Consider the following 16239-nt stretch of genomic DNA (forward strand, 5'->3'; position numbering starts at 1 on the left):
GCAAAAATTGCAAATCCTTATTTTGCTTATAGCATTTAAGGAATCGCAATTTTGCGATTCCTTAAATGCTATGTAGGGGTGCCTTAAAAATTGCGATTTTGGCATAAGGAATAGCAAAATACCACCTACTTAAAGTAGATGGTATTTTGCGATTTCCTTTAAAAATGCATTTTTTTAAAAAATTCAAAGTGCCATATGGCGCACTGACATGCCCTTAGGGCATGTTTGTGCGCCACATGTACTTACAGGCACATTCCAGGGGTGCAACAGGTGTCCTTTGGACACCCTGGAACCCTTGGAATTGCGATTCTCAAATTGCGATTTTCTCACAGAAAATCGCACTTTGAGAATGTATCCCCATTCATTCCTATGGGCCTTTTGGCCCATAGGAATGAATGGGACACTCATTCCTTGATTGCGATTCGCATTTTGCTAATCACAAATAAGGAATGTTAGAGATTCGCAAAGAATTTGCAAATTATTACCTACATTTCATTTTGCTATTCTCAAATAGCGATTCCTCAAAAATCGCTATTTGAGAATCGCAAAATAGAAATTACCTACATATGCCCCTAAGTCCTTCAGGAAAATCTCGATACTGCTCTACTCTTCATTTCAATTTGCTATTTGGGCCTGTATCTTGCAGACTCTGTGGTTCTACAGAGACACGGGAGACGGCTAAGTCCACAATTCTCCTCAAATTGCAAAATGCAGTGTTTACGTGGCCCCACACTCCCGCTACATAGTACGCCACTGGCACATATTGCAATTGTAAATTTCAAACATGGGAAGAAGCTGCCCCAATAAGCATCCACGACTGTCCCCATTTTTGGATTGAAAGGTTTATGATCCAAGAGTATAAGGAGTTGGAGAAGTGTGGCTCAGGGGTTAGAGGCGGCAGACCCGGAAGCTGAGATCGGCCCTGGACCAGGGTTCAATTCCCCGCCTCGGCGGGTCTTGGGCTCAAAATTCCACGGACTCGATAATTCTCGCTCCGGTGCCTTCTCAACTCATGGGTTCACACTCTGCGACTCTGGGCAATAGCTTGCTTAATCTCCACAACGGCCCCTCGCGGCGGGATGCCTGGCTTTCACCTTGTGGATACCCTACCGGGGTTATCTCACAGGGGAATACCAGGACGGGTTCCCTAAGCAAGCGCCGGGAAACCCTTTGTGGGTAGCTGTGCGCTATATAAGCTCAAATACATTTACATTTACAAACTAACTATCCCTAAATATAAACCATCTGTAGGTGATCGCAATTGATACTAATAGTTTGCACACTTTTTGGGTTGTGCCGCCTGACCCACAAACCATAATTTGAGATTTAGAAGAGTTGGTCTCCAGGTCTAGGTCAGTCATATAGTCTGAGAAGGCTGACAACACAAGTGTTCTTTCAGGCTTGTGGAAGAACTCGCCATCAAGCCTGCATCATCTACATAAAGAAGAGCTGATTCTCGGAACATCTGTGGCACTCTGAACTAAAAGATTATTCAAATTGTTGATATAAAGAGAGAATAAAATCAGGGCCATAACAAAACCCTGGCAGACTCCACTCTCCAAGCTGAAAGTGGGAGAATATTCGCATTCATATCCACAATGAACCCTGGCCTCCAAATTCCTGTGTAAGTCCGAGAGAAAAAAAACCAAAGGGGCATCGAGACCCAGATCCAAAAGGATTTTCAACAGTTTAGATCAGTTTGCTCGATCGAACACACAGGATGAATCCAAGAAGGACAGATGCAGGGGCAACGCTTAGCAACACTGTGTTTGCCTGAAATTAAGTGAAGATTCAAACATTGCTCCACAGTGCCAAGCCCCACCAGAAATTCAAACTGGCAAGGGTTAATCAGGCTACAGCTCCTACTTTTCACTAAAAAACCTCTAAGGAACACCTAGTCTGACGTCAACTTCCATTGAAAAACTTCAACCCTTTTTTGGAAAACAATGTGAGCATCCGCTCCCCCAATAAAACACACAAGTGCAAGCCAAAACATTCAGGTCCCTGATACTCTAAAGACCTTACTGCCAATAAACAATATATCATCAGACTGAAAAGTAAATGGAAAAAAAATCTGAACTTCCAAGGACCTCATGATACCAAAGCCTTTCTGCACAACATGCAGACAGCTCATCACTAGCATCATCAGTGAAGCCACCAACAGAAGGAGAACGGTTTTCAAGACAATCAAGCACTACATCAGCCCATGCCAGAACTTCCTATTCCTCACTCTCCTCATAATAGTGTAATGCCATCAACCTCTTCTGCAGGGAAAAAATACAGAAGATCTGAGAACACATTGGTAACAAAAAGCTTGTTTCATCTTCTACTCCCATCCCTTTCCGAAGAATCCTGTGATGGTCATCCTTCAAATCTCGATCGCTAGGAGATCTTGCTGACATACTCAACTCCTTCAATGCCACTTCTTATGAAGATGATGTCTTACCCTCATCCTTCAGTAAAACTCTCTCCAGGGATGCTTTTTTATTCCTACCCACCATTGTCAATGTCTCTCTCAAACAAGACATCTTCAAGACAGTTCAGATCCTCCCAATTCCAATTAAATCTACACTTGACCCTGATGACCTTGCAAGCTACCATCCCATCACTCACCTACCATTCATCGCCAAGATAATTGAAAAGGCAGTCTATGTTTAACTCCAAGATCACACTAATGTTGACCATCTCCTGCACAACTACTAGTCTGACTTCAGATTACTCTGCAGCACAGAGACCTCTACCGTGCACATACCTTCTGAGTATAGATTACTATAATCCCTGCCTCCTGTAATTGATGCACATCTTGGCTGACTTTGACACAGTCAACCATCCTTACAAACCCAGAAGTCTCAAATGGGATTCACAAGCATTATCCTTCACTGGTTCTCCTCCTACCTTTCTATCTGACACTTGTCTGTTCAAATGAGCACCTACGGGTCCCAAAAGACCCCTAACACCTGCGGAGTGCTTCATACTGTTCCCTGTCATTTACAACCTTTATAAGGAGCTGTTAGATCCTCTATTCACAGATAACTGCATCAAGATTTACCAATATGCGGATGATAAACAACTCTACTTGAAAGTCTCCTCTGCTTTAGTTATCCATTGCCTCAAACACTGACTGCATATTATTCAGACCTGAATGTTCATTGCATGCCTAAAGCTCAAACTATCCTGATTTTTGTTGTTGTAGTTTTCATACAAAAGATGACCAGATATTAGATTTTCCAGACCCCTGGTGACAGTGCAGGCTCTATGTTAATTTACCAACTAGAGACAAAAAACCTGGTGAACTGTAGCCCACAAACCACCTATATTTCAAGAGCTTGGTGCGCTGTCCGAACGATCATCTCTGTGATTTTTACAGGATTTATTGTTGTTAGTGTGTTCAGAATGTCTTTCAAATATGATTAGACGCACTTAAGAATGCACACTAGAAATATTGTTTATGGCTTTATTAAAATCAACATCCTATCCTTGTGCATATAATGTGTAAATGTTGTCACTATCAAAATGAACTAAACAGTGACAATTAAAAGGATTAATAGGCAAAATCTGAAAAAGAATTGCAACATTGTAACAGTGTTTCAGAATTTGGAATCAATGAAACCAGTCTCCACTCTCCAACCCCCACCCCTCATGCCTCTAGCTAAGCTGTTTTAGCAGCAAAGTGCTTGTACAAATTTCGTAGGTGGCCTCTTACCAGCAATCCTTAGTGGAACAATACACGTGTTGTTCTCTATTAAGAAGGTCATTGTCTATATCTGTGCTGCACAACTAAAGAATTTCCAGCAAGCTGACAAGGCCAGGTTGTCTCTAAGGTACCTTCTTGTGGCCTTCATGAAGGATATTTACAGTTTCAGTTTGCTTGATCTCCTTCTCTTTGGAAATTAAAGATTCCTTTTTGCTTGTACATGTCCGTAACCAGCATAAATACACGTTTCTACTTATTTTGAAAAGGGTAGGCCTCACATCGAATGATGTTAAACACAAGAATTAATATATTAATCCTGTTACACCTTAATGCCGTAAAACCTTCTAATTCATGTGGATACATGTACCTCAATGTTGATGAACTATAAATAGATAATAAAGCAAATGTTATACATATGCATACAACAATAAATGCAATACATGTTTACAAATGAGAAATGTGCACTCAAAATAAATGAATATATGAAATGCATTGGGGGCACATAAGCAGAAAATATGCACATTACATCAAACTAATACACAATTCTTGTTGAACGCAAAGAGGAAATGATACAAATTAGGAGTGGGTGGAAGTCAAGGAGTTTCACTCCACGGGATTCTGTGTTGTTCTATAAAAACTCTGTGAGATTCTGGAGTTCCGCGAGTGAGCGGAATGCGGCACACCAAGCTGCTCTTGCTGATTTGTAGCACGGGGAGGTTTGCAGTGTAAACAACACCATGCGGTGCATAAGAGGGCACTGCTTCCCTCTACCGTTCAAGTATATTTTCTACTCCTATGGCAACTTTCTAAAGGCAAATGGTTGTGACTTGCCGCAACCGCCCCCGTTGAGAAATCTCGCTGAGAGGCATTATAATGCCCGAAAATCACGCAGGGGATGCAAATTCTCACCCTTCAACTTAATGTTGGCAAGCTGAATGCAATATAAAACTCCTCCATGCTGCAGTTGGCAGAGTTTTGCCAGAACTCCATGTTCCAAGTGGAATGCAGAGTGGGCAAAACTCTGCAAACTCCACCAGGTGAGCAGAATTATTCATCCACTAAAAATAACAGCTTCAAACTCCAAATTCCATTGAATTTCAAGTCACCTGGGTTTACTTTGACCGCCCATCTCACCCTCAAAGAACGCATTGCCACAAAAATTAAGACAACCTGGACATGGTCTCTCTTCTAAAGAAAGCAAAAACATTTCTTCCAGAAAGTGACTTCAGAACTAGTGTTCAAGCCCTTGAACTGTCACTGACAGTCTCTAGTTGGCAGTAGCTTGCATCCTGTCCAAGTAGGGACACTTATTCGAGTCAGGGTAATGGAGTTAGACACCCAAGATAACCCCTGCTCTCCCCTTTGGTAGTTTGGCATGAGCAGTCAGGCTTATATCAGAGGCAATGTGTAAAACATTTGTACAAACACACACAGTAGCAAAGTGAAATCATTACTAAAGAACACCACACCAATTTAGAAAAATAACCAATATTTTTCTGAATAAATCAAGAGCAAAATTACAAAACTCTGCCGTACACAAATCAAAATATCAAGATATTTACTGAAAATAGTTCAGTAAATAGGAAACTACAGATTTATATATTTGAAAAGTGTTACATAGCGCTGGCTAGGCCCAGAGGTATTAGAGCGCTTTACATGAGATAGGACATTGTTTCAGAACATTGTTACTGATACATCAGTTACAGTTGCAGTAACCAGTATATGCTTAGGAGAGAAAACGTGAGCTTACACAATAATATAAGATATTAGCACGTAGCATATCCAAGAAACATATCCAAGAAACACGTCATATGGGGAATGGAAGGTAGTCGGGGAAAGGTAAACCGGGGAGAGGAAAGCAGACAGAGTCGATAGCCAGAAAGGTCCACATGAAAATTGTGAACAGCTGGACAGGTGTGGGGTCTGCAGAATCACCTTAAACCTCTCTAAACGACAGAAGGTGGTCATTCCTTTTGGGAACTTTATCTTAAACTGCAGCATTTTGAATGCTTAACTCATGTGGTGTTGTAGGGTGAAGAGGAGCCACTTTTGGCTTGTCTTGGCTTACCACCTTGTGAGACCTCATTTCCACGTTAAAATTTCTGAAAGCGTGAGCAACTAAACCGCACATTGTTTTTCAAAGCATAGCCAGTCAAGCCAAGGGTAAGAGTCAGCGCCGGGAAAGAAGAGGATCAGCAAAGAAATGAAAGGATAGGACAGTGTTCAGTTGTGCCCGTTTTCTATACACACAGAAACGGCCGATGCTCCAAAGGATGCATCACTTTTATTACAAAGTACCTGGGATGCCGCAAAATCGATGACAAAAACAGGCGCTGGAGAGATGAGGCGCCAGAAAAGCAAAGCGATGTATCAATTCCTCACTCCCAGTGGAGTTGATGCTTTGACTCCTTACAGCCAGGGGTGGGGAGGTGGTGCCTCGGTTCCTTACTGCAGCGCTGGGGAGGCAACTCGTCAGTGGAGGTGATACATTGGTTCCTTGCTTTGATGGGAGGTGATACATGGGTTTCCGGATGTGCTGCCTCGGTTCCCTACTGCTTGGCCAATTTGATGAAAAACCTGGCATACAGGTGCGATTTATAAAACATCTGGATGTGCTGGGTCGAAGCGGTGGCGATGAAACTGGCGCTGCATCGATTTTCCAGCCACGGAGCAGGAGATGCATCTATTTCTTCAGTTGCACGGCAGGGCCTATGTCGGAGTCGGAGCTGGTGCCACAGGCGTTAGTGACACTGGCCTCTGGACTCGATATTTCAGCTGTACAGCAGACGCAGCATTGATTCGTCAGCCACACCTCAGCAATGCATTGGTATTTCAACTGCACTGCGTTGCTGTGGCAGGAAAAACAGGCACTGAAAGGTGATGCTTGGATTTTTTTCAGTTCTTTGCAGCAAAGCCACCTCAAACAGCCCAGAACAGGAATTGGCACCACTTGGCAGGTCAGAACTCCCCGCAGACGAGGTCAGGGGCTGCAGGTGAAGTCTTTAATAGCCCTGAGACTTCTTAACAAGAGGCAAGCACACACAAGCCCTTTGAGAACCTTGGCAAGCAGGATACAGAAAGCGAAGTTCAACCCTTACACTTCCCAAGATGCAAGCAATAAGCCACCACAAAACAGCAACAAGCAGCGTGGCAGATTCTGTCCTACAACTCCAGCTCTTCTTCTCGGCTGAATCTTCTCTTAGTCCAGAAACTTTTTGAAGTTATGGTGTCACAGGTCCAGTGCTTATAACTGTTTCTGCATTTGGGGTCGGGAAACCTCAAAGGATAATTTTTTAGTGTACAAGACCCTGCCTTTCCCTGATCTGGCTCCAGACACTACAGGGGGTGGGGACAGCGCTGGGTGAGGAAAGGCACAGCCCTATTCAGGTGTCAGTGACAACTCCTCCCTCTTCTCTAGCTCAGGAAGACCCATCTGCCTGGTGATGGGACATCAGGATATGCAGTGCACACATCAGATCCTTTTGTGTGACTGTCTAGAGTGAATGCACAAACAGCCCAACTGTGAGCCTAAACCGGAGGTGGACTCCAAAGGCACAGAATGGTAAAGCAAGAAAATACCCACTTCCTAAAAGTGGCATTTTCGAACATGCAATTTAAAAACAAACATCAGTAACATATGTATTTTTAAATTGTGAGCTTAGGGACCCCAAAACCCACATCTGTATCTCTTACCAATTGAAAGTTACACTTGTAAAAGGTTACAAGGGAGCTCCAATGAAAATCTGTGGGAGAGATAGTCCTTGCAATAGTGAAATGCGAATTAGCAGTATATCACTATCAGTACATGTAAAATACACCAGTACATTTCCCACCTTTTAAATACACTGCACCTTGCCCATCGGGCTATCTTGGACCTAACTTGGGGGTGCCTTACATGTTGTAAAAGGGAAGGTTTAGACCTGGCAAGTGGGTGCACTTACAAGGTTGACATGGCAGTTCAAAACTGCACACACTGTCTCTGCTATGGCAGGTCTGAGGCATGGTTCCAGGGCTGCTTATGTGAGTGGCACAATCAGTGCTGCAGGCCCACTGGTAGCATTTGATCTACTTGCCCTGGGCACCCAAAGTGCACCTTACTCTGGACTTACTAGTGAATCAAATATGCCAATCATGGATAAACCAATCACCAATACAATTTAAACAGAGAGCATATGCAGTTTAGCACTGGTTAGCAGTGGTAAAGTGCCTTGAGTCCTAAAGTCAACAAAATCAGGTCAGAGCAAATTGGAGAAGGTAGGCAAAATGTTTGGGGAAAACCCAGCAAAAAGGGTCAGGTCCAGCATTCATCCTTTAGTTCTGCTGTGGTTCCTGTTGCATGTAAACATGCAATGATGGCCCCTCTGCTGAGGAAACCAAATGTGGATCCTAACTTCTTAAGTAGCTACTTAAGAAGTCAGATAGATTTGTTAATTCCACTGCCAGCTAAGATCCTCGAAAAATATGTACATTCACAGCTTGCTCACTGTCTTGAGGCCAACGACTTTCTTGATAGCGCTAATTGAGGCTTTAGATTAGAACTTACTTCAAAACAGAAACTGCCCTCCACTCAGTAACAGAAGATCTCAGATCTATTCTCAATCAGGGCTTTTCAGCTGACTCAATATTAAGTAACCTGTCTGCATCCTTGAATACAATCTCACATTCAATCTTTGCTCAACGACTGTACAGCATTGGTGTTTGTAAGTCTCCACTAAAGTGGATAGTTTCCTTTCTACCCAGTGGGATACGATCTGTCTCTTCCCCTGTTTTAAGTCTGCTCCAGTAGCGCTAAATCGGGTTGGCCCCCAGGTGTTGTGGCTGATCCCTACATGTTTAAATTGTCACCATGTATTCTTCAGCTACTTTAGTAAGGTCATTCTGTTTCAATTTGAACTCATGGTGAAGACACACAGCGTGTAGTTGGCATCACAGATAACTGGGTGCCTATTTAAGACAACGTCCGTTCATGTCTCTTGGCCATTTGCAAACTGGATGAGAAACAACTGTCTTAAGTTGTATGCGGATAAGACTGATGTGTTATTTTTTGGAAGCAAGTTTTTGCTTGGTCTAACCTCTGATGTCCCCCTGAGCTCAGTCAGCTGCCCTTCCTGCATTTTAGGCTAAAAACTGTGTGCACATAAATTTCCACAGTGGCAGCTGGCAACTATAGAGAGTGGAGAGGCAGGCAAATGGGTGGTGGGTGAGTGCAGTTGAAAAAAGACTTTAAAAAAGTAAAAGAAAAGAAAAGTTACTTACGGTATTTCCTCAGACAAGTCCTCCACGCTCTGATCTTATTTTTCTCCTCCTCCCGTCCCACGCAGGGCCCCAGCTAACTTACTTAACCAATCCTGGTGCTGCTCTCATGCTGTTAACCAGCATCAGAGAAGTGCCATGATTGGAGGGAGCAGCCTCTCTCAGCGCTCCCGAGGACACTGGAGCCCAATGCTTTCTCTCACCCTAGATGTCCTTCTGCAGCAGGGTTGAGAGGTTAAAGGTGAGCATGTCAGGCTGGCTGTTGCACGATGACCAGCCAAAGTACCATGCGCAATCTTAAATTAGTGCACAGGCAGTCCACCACTGCTGCCATTCAGCAGGCCCCGCCACGTCCTGACACTCGTTTCAGGATGGGTTGACGAAAAATAGAATGGTAATGAATAAAGTCCATTACCATTTTATTTTTCGCCTCTAGGGCATTTTAGCGCTGCGACTCTCCTCCACTCTAATGGAGGAGCTACCCCTGGATTGCAATATCTGTTTTGAAGATCAGATTTCCTGGTTGCTGCCACCTGTTTTGGTCTTCTTAGAACGATAAGAAATATTTTACTCTTTCTTCCATTTTCTCACACCTACAGGAACGCATTTCATGCATTTATGACCTTATGAATGGACTGTGGAAACTCCTTATACTTGAGCCCACCAAACTACTTAGTTCAGAATCTGTAGGTGTCCCCGAATTCAGCTGCGTGCTTTATCTATAAAATTTAGCCACATCAGTTTGTTACTCACCTTCTAATAGAACTGCATAGACTCCCAATACATAATACTGCAAGCTCAAGGTCTGCTGCCTAGTCTTTAAAGCACTCTCCAGCAAATGGCTTAATTATATTAAAAGAATGATCAAAACTTCATTCTGTCTGATTCGTGAGATCTAGCAATGGCAATTTTATCTCTGTCCCTAAAGTCAAACTTTTCACAGATAGGTGGTTGCTCTTCTCCTTTTTTTTGCCACAAACTTGGAACTCACCCACTTTAGAGCTCCTTCACACATAAATTGAACTATTCTTCATAAAAAATAAAAATCTTAAAACTTCAGCTTGGAATTATCTCTTTGAACTTGGCTTGCTTTTCAATCTAGAATTTACCGCCAGGACGCCTTGTTTGGGTAACACTTGTGCTCTATAATCGTATATTTTATTCGTTCGTTAAAACTTTTTATTTGAAAAGCTTGCATTTAAATGTAGCGAATCTGTGCCATGCACTATTCTGTGACTATATATTGAATATTTTATCATTCGAATTCTAAACGAATTGAGGCAACGCGCATGTCACAGATCCAACAGCTAGCACACTTCACTAAACCATGATGCTTTATCAAATATTCTGTTTCTTGTATTAATGCCATGGTAACAGTAAAATAGTATTTAAATTACTGCTCTTACTACAGTTCTAAGGTATCTGTGGAAGAAAAACGTATCCTATGCAGAGTAATCTCAATTATACTGTCATATATCAACAAATATAATGCTAAATTGTAAATATTGTAGTGGTTTTGATATTGTTTCTCTAAACGGCGTTAATTAAGAAAACACATTTGAAATACATTGTTTTTGAATATGTTATTTCAATCAGTTTGTTTTTATGCCAATAGATTAATCCTTCAAAAAAACACGAACACAGAAAAAATACAAAAAACAAACAATGTGAATAGTTGGCTGGTGTTACCAACAAGAGTGCCTTTGGAGGTTAGACAGAAGTGCGGCCAGGTAACCACGTGGCCAGTAGAGATGGAGTGTCCTCTTGTTGGAAGCACGAGAGAGCCAATTGGAGAGGACATAGCATGAGTATCAGGAGGAGAATATTTATTTGGGTGCAAATATAAATGATGACCAATGCAAGGGCCATACACTTGTCCACATTCCAAGTGTACATGTGAGGGAATGGATAAAAAGAGCTGATCATGATAACATATATCACATTCCACTTAGGTATGATGACCACAGCAAAGTAAGAAACAAGGCAAATAGGGGCATTCATGTTTACCTCAGGGTCATGACCACATAAGAACTGACATAGCATATGGAGTGTCAGAACGTGTTTGAGGAACATGGGGGTAAGCAGGGGTTTACTGGGCCAAACCCCAGGGTCATAAGGCATGGCCCTGCAGCCCCTGTGGTGCAGTGGTTGCCCCAACCCTTTAGGGGCCCCAACTCTTTAGAGGGCACCCACTGAGCTCAAGACCTACAAATAATCAGTGAAATGTGAGACATTAAGGGTCCCTTTATCACGCTGCAGGAAGAGCTCATCATTTTGTGTAGCACCACTGCCAAACCCTGGTGATTTAAGCAATACTTGGCCTACTTTGGTTCAGCAAACTGAACACCAAACACACACCTTTAGCACTTGATCCCAGCAGTGGTAGCACTAGCAAGGCAAACAATCTAGACTTCTCAGGGAGGTAATGAGGGGCAGAGTTCCAGAACTCAGCAGTCATGCAACAGAAGTAATAATTACTGTCGAGCACGGTGCTTTTCTGTAAAAAGGACAAGTAGTTTAATACACTCCAAAGACAATGATACACAGAGATAAAAAAGGCATACGTTTCTACACATGTCCTACTGGGATTTACACTCAGAAATGAATCAGATTTAACGTAAACACTGGTGCAGGCTCTCTATCGAGTGTATGTTTAGCTTCCTGGTTCCATGATCCATATGTCAATTCTTACAAATGCCCCAACACTGAGTCTTTGAAGTTATGAAAGAATCCCAACACAATTTGGTTCAATGTGCGAGGCATTTGTAGGAGTTCAACAGTTCCAGTAGTGGTGCTGGGATGTGATGAGTGTGTTGTGCCCGCAGGGGCCGGTCAGACTTCTTCTGGTTTTCGCAGTGCATGCTCACGACCGCTCATATTGAGACACCATGTGTTCGTGTTGAAAAAGCTGCTGCTCGAGTAAAAATCTACTCAAGTGGCAGAAAAGAAGAAGCGCCTGCTTGCGCTGTGCATGGTGCCGTTCGCAATGATTGCACTGTGTGGACAAGCACCTGGCACTGAAAATCACAGTGAACAGCATTGATCTAACGCACTCCGCTGCTCGCGGAGCTACACGTATCGCGGCAAAGTTTTTTGGGGGACTTCGCGGAGTGCCGCTATGGAACTCTGCGAACTTCACCCAGTCTTAGTCGTGATCAACCATAGCTGTAGAATACTCATAGGAATCGTACCAGAAGCAGTTGCACCTTTTGTCAAGGTGAACAAGCAACTGGGGTTAAGTCCATGTTGCTGGGGGGTACCACGCCAAAATGGGATTGGTGCCTGCTACAATCCCAACATCATTCTGTGTTTTCTCAGCCCTTTCCAACACTCCAGGGCAGAACAGCCTGGCTTATCTTTTTTGGCAAATACCTCCCAGCAGGGGCTAGGTACTCTCTGCTTTCTGCAAGCTAGCTGCTCCAAGTTTACAGGCAATTCCAGAGATTCTCTCAGCAATACTGTCAGTTTCAGGCTAGTAATGGAAAATATGACCAACAGGACTCCATCCCACCATGGCATAGTCAGTGCAGCCTTCTGTGCACTCAGAGACTAGTTGGCAGACATAGGCTTGAGAGATGTTTGGTTGTGATGCGGCTTTGGTTGGGAATGCAGTAAAGACATAGGGCTTCGGGCTCCAGATGTGAGAAAGTCCCTGGGGGCCCACACCTTCTACGTCTAAAAGACCACCCCCACCCTGTGCTCGTAGAGGTTGTAGATCGGATCATGGAGGCGCGGCGCCCCAGCAAAGACCACACTGTCCAAAGCTGTTACTCAGAAAGGAACAGGTCACAGATCAGTGGAACGAGTCAGGATCCCTGGGGGGGCTTCATTGGGCTCCACAATGACATTGATGGCCACCACTCTAAGGTGCTATGATACATCCAAACCTGTCCTCTCTTCCTGCGATCTTTCTGAAGCATCTCTGACCGGGGTGGTCGAGGGCTCCGAAGCAGGTGTGCGCCAAGGCAGCTGTGCCGGTTTATCCGCAGCAGTGGTTCGGGATGCAGAGCTCTCTCTGCTCTTCAGGAAGCAGGGGAACCAGGTGAGCCTGGCCAAGATCCAGACCATGGTCCAAGGCCTTGAGCTGGCTGCTCTGAGGTGAAGTACTCGCAGGCCAACACAGGGTATTTGTTGGCAGTGTTGAGGGTTTAGGGCCAGAGCCTGGCCCCTCTGGGAAACACATAGACGTCCCTGTGTTCCCCCAGGTCTCCCGGGCCACACCTCCTTCACCCGGGCCACACCTCCTTTACAGCTGCCAAAGGCTCGACCCACCCAGCAGCATCAGCAGATATCCCATCGCACAGGTCTCTGTGCATGCACTGCTTTGGGAACACTCGAAGAGGATCAATCCTCTGAAGAGGATTGATCCCAGGCACTGGGTTGAATGAAGAGCAGATGGGTGGGTGGGCAGATACGATCTTTCAGAGACTGCTCCAACTTCCAAGATGGCGCCACCTTTGCCAATCATGCCCCACTGGCTGCTGCACCTCTCAATTCATGCTTAGTGGCCCAAGGAATCCAGGACAGAGACCCTGGTCGCTACTTAGGGGCCTCAGATCGGCGGTAGGCTCCTTGGCCCCTGACGGGTGATTTCAGCAGGCTTTTGTGTAGGGTCAAAGTGGAGAGACACAGACAAGCGTCAACTCCATTCTCCTGGTAGGCCATGCCCCAATATGTGGGATTTTGCATTGACAATCGACAAGGCTTCCCAAAACAAGAATGTTCTTTAATGAATCCAAAAAGAACACTGGGTACCCACACATTCTCTTTCAGTACATCATATAATTTAATGCAAATCCACCTCCGAAAAGCCTCCTCCTCCTAAGGATCTATCAAGATGGCAGAATCCCAGGCCCTGTGTGTGAACATGTTTACAATACCCGGAGGTTGTCCTAGTAAAATAAGGAAACTCCCCTGGATAACCAATCCAGTCTGTTTCTAATCCAAGCTACCCCATGTATGGACAGGAGACAATATGACTAGGAAAAGGACAAATCTAAGGAGAGAGTTGTATGCACCACAAACATGTTACACTGGGAGTTGGCATCTGTCATTTTGTGTTGTCCATCTGTAGTCCCTCTGTCTGTTCTCACCTCATTTTCCCAGATTATTAGCAGTGAATGAACCATAAATAACTTTCATCTCACTTTCTGCCAGGAATTTGCTACTAGGCTAAGTTAATTTATTGTTCCAAGAGAAATATTACACACATTTCAGCTACAAATGGACAGCTTTTTTTAAAATCATCTCTGCACTATACTCAGTGTTACCAAAGAACAATAAAGTGTTATACTACATTTTCCATAGCTAGCTTACGAAAAACTTAGATAATTATTTATTGTTTTGTTATGATTAATTAAGAAAACTGTCCAATTGGTTGTCCTTGCCCTCTACCTCTTTCAGTCAATCACAATAGTCTTTCTTTTACCACAGAGTGCTGACAGCAACAATTTCCATTGTTTTAAGTTTTGGTAAGATCTCATCTATAAATTCAATCAATCAATCAATCATTGTACTTATAGAGCGCGCTACTTACCCGTGAGGGGGGGAAGTGCCGCTACTGCTAGAAGAGCCAGGTCTTGAGGAGTCTTCTAAAGGTGAGCAGGACTTGGGTCTGCCGTAGGTGGGTAGGGAGGGTGTTCCAAGTTTTGGCGGCGAGGAAGGAGAAGGATCTGCTGCCGGAGGTCGTTCGTTGGATGCGGGGGACAGCGGCTAGGGCGAGGGTGGCGGCGCGGAGCTGGTGGGTGGGGGTGTAGAAGCTGAGCCTGCATTTGAGGTAGGCTGGTCCGGTGATGTGGAGTGCTTGTGTGCGTGGGTGAGTAGCTTGAAAGTGATCCTCTTGTTGATGGGGAGCCAGTGTAGGTCTCTCAGGTGGGGGGTGATGTGGCTGTGGCGAGGGACGTTGAGGGTCAGTCAGGGGGAGGCCTTTTGTCTGCGTTGCAGTCGTTTCAGGTGTTTGGCCGGGATTCCTGCGTAGAGTGCGTTGCCGTAGTACAACCTGCTACTGACGAGAGCCTGTGTCACCGTTCTTCTTATTTCTGTGGGGATCCACTTGTAGATCCTGCGGAGCATGTGGAGGGTGTTGTAGCAGGAGGAGGGGACAGCGTTGATCTGCTTCAACATGGAGAGGGAGGAGTCGAGGATTATTTCTAGGTTGCGTGCGTGGTCGGTGGGTGTTTGTGCTGTTCCCAGCGTGGTCGGCCACCATGAGTCGTCCCAGGCAGAGGGGGTGGATCCAAATATGAGGACCTTCGTCTTGTCCGAGTTCAGCTTCAGTCGGCTGCCTCTTATCTATTCGGCGACGGCCTTCATTCCCTTGTGGAGGTTGGTTTTGGCCGTGTGCGGGTCCTTGGTGAGGGAGACGATGAGCTGGGTGTCGTCGGCATAGGAGATGATGTTGAGGTCGTGCTGGAGGGCGATGTGAGCGAGGGGGGCCATGTAGATGTTGAACAGCGTTGGGCTGAGGGATGATCCCTGGGGTACGCCGCAGATGATAATGGTGGCTTCGGAGCGGAAGGGGGGGAGGCGGACGCTCTGGGTTCTGCCGGAGAGGAAGGATGTGGTCCAGTCCAGGGCCTTCTCTTGGATTCCGGCTTCCTGGAGGCGTGTCTTTAGTGTGCGATGGAAGACCGTGTCGAAGGAGGCTGACAGGTCCAAGAGGATGAGGGCTGTTTATTCGCCGTTGTCTAGTTGGATCCTGATGTCGTCTTTGGCGGCGATGAGGGCTGTCTCTGTGCTGTGGTTTCTTCGGAATCTGGACTGGGATGGGTCTAGGATGTTGTTGTCCTCGAGGTAGGGGGTCAGTTGCGTGTTGACGATTTTCACAATAACATTCACCGGGAATGGGAGCAGGGAGATGGGCCGGAAATTCTTGAGGTCCTTGGTGTCCGCCTTGGGCTTCTTGAGAAGGGCGTTGAATTTGGCGTGCTTCCAGCTTTCCGGGAATGTAGCTGTCTCGAAGGAGATGTTGATTACTTTCCGTAGTTGGGGTGCGATGGCTGCATCTGCTTTGTTGAATATGTGGTGTGGACAGGGGTCTGACGGTGACACTGAGTGGATGGAGGTCATGATCTTGCGTGTTTTGTCGTTGTCGACGTTGGTCCAGGAGGTCTGGTGGTTGGTGTGGGAGGTGTTCGTAGGGGTGGTGGAGTCTGACGTTGTCGGGGTGGTCATGGTGGTGATGAAGCTGTTGTGGATGTCAGTGATCTTGCGGTGGAAGAAGGTGGCCAGCAAGTTGCACAGTTCTTTTGAGGGTAGGATGTCGTTGGCGTTGGCACTGGGGTTGGAGAGTT

This window comes from Lissotriton vulgaris, chromosome 2_1 (genome assembly GCF_964263255.1).
Source record: "Lissotriton vulgaris chromosome 2_1, aLisVul1.2, whole genome shotgun sequence".
NCBI classification, from domain to species: Eukaryota; Metazoa; Chordata; class Amphibia; order Caudata; family Salamandridae; genus Lissotriton; species Lissotriton vulgaris.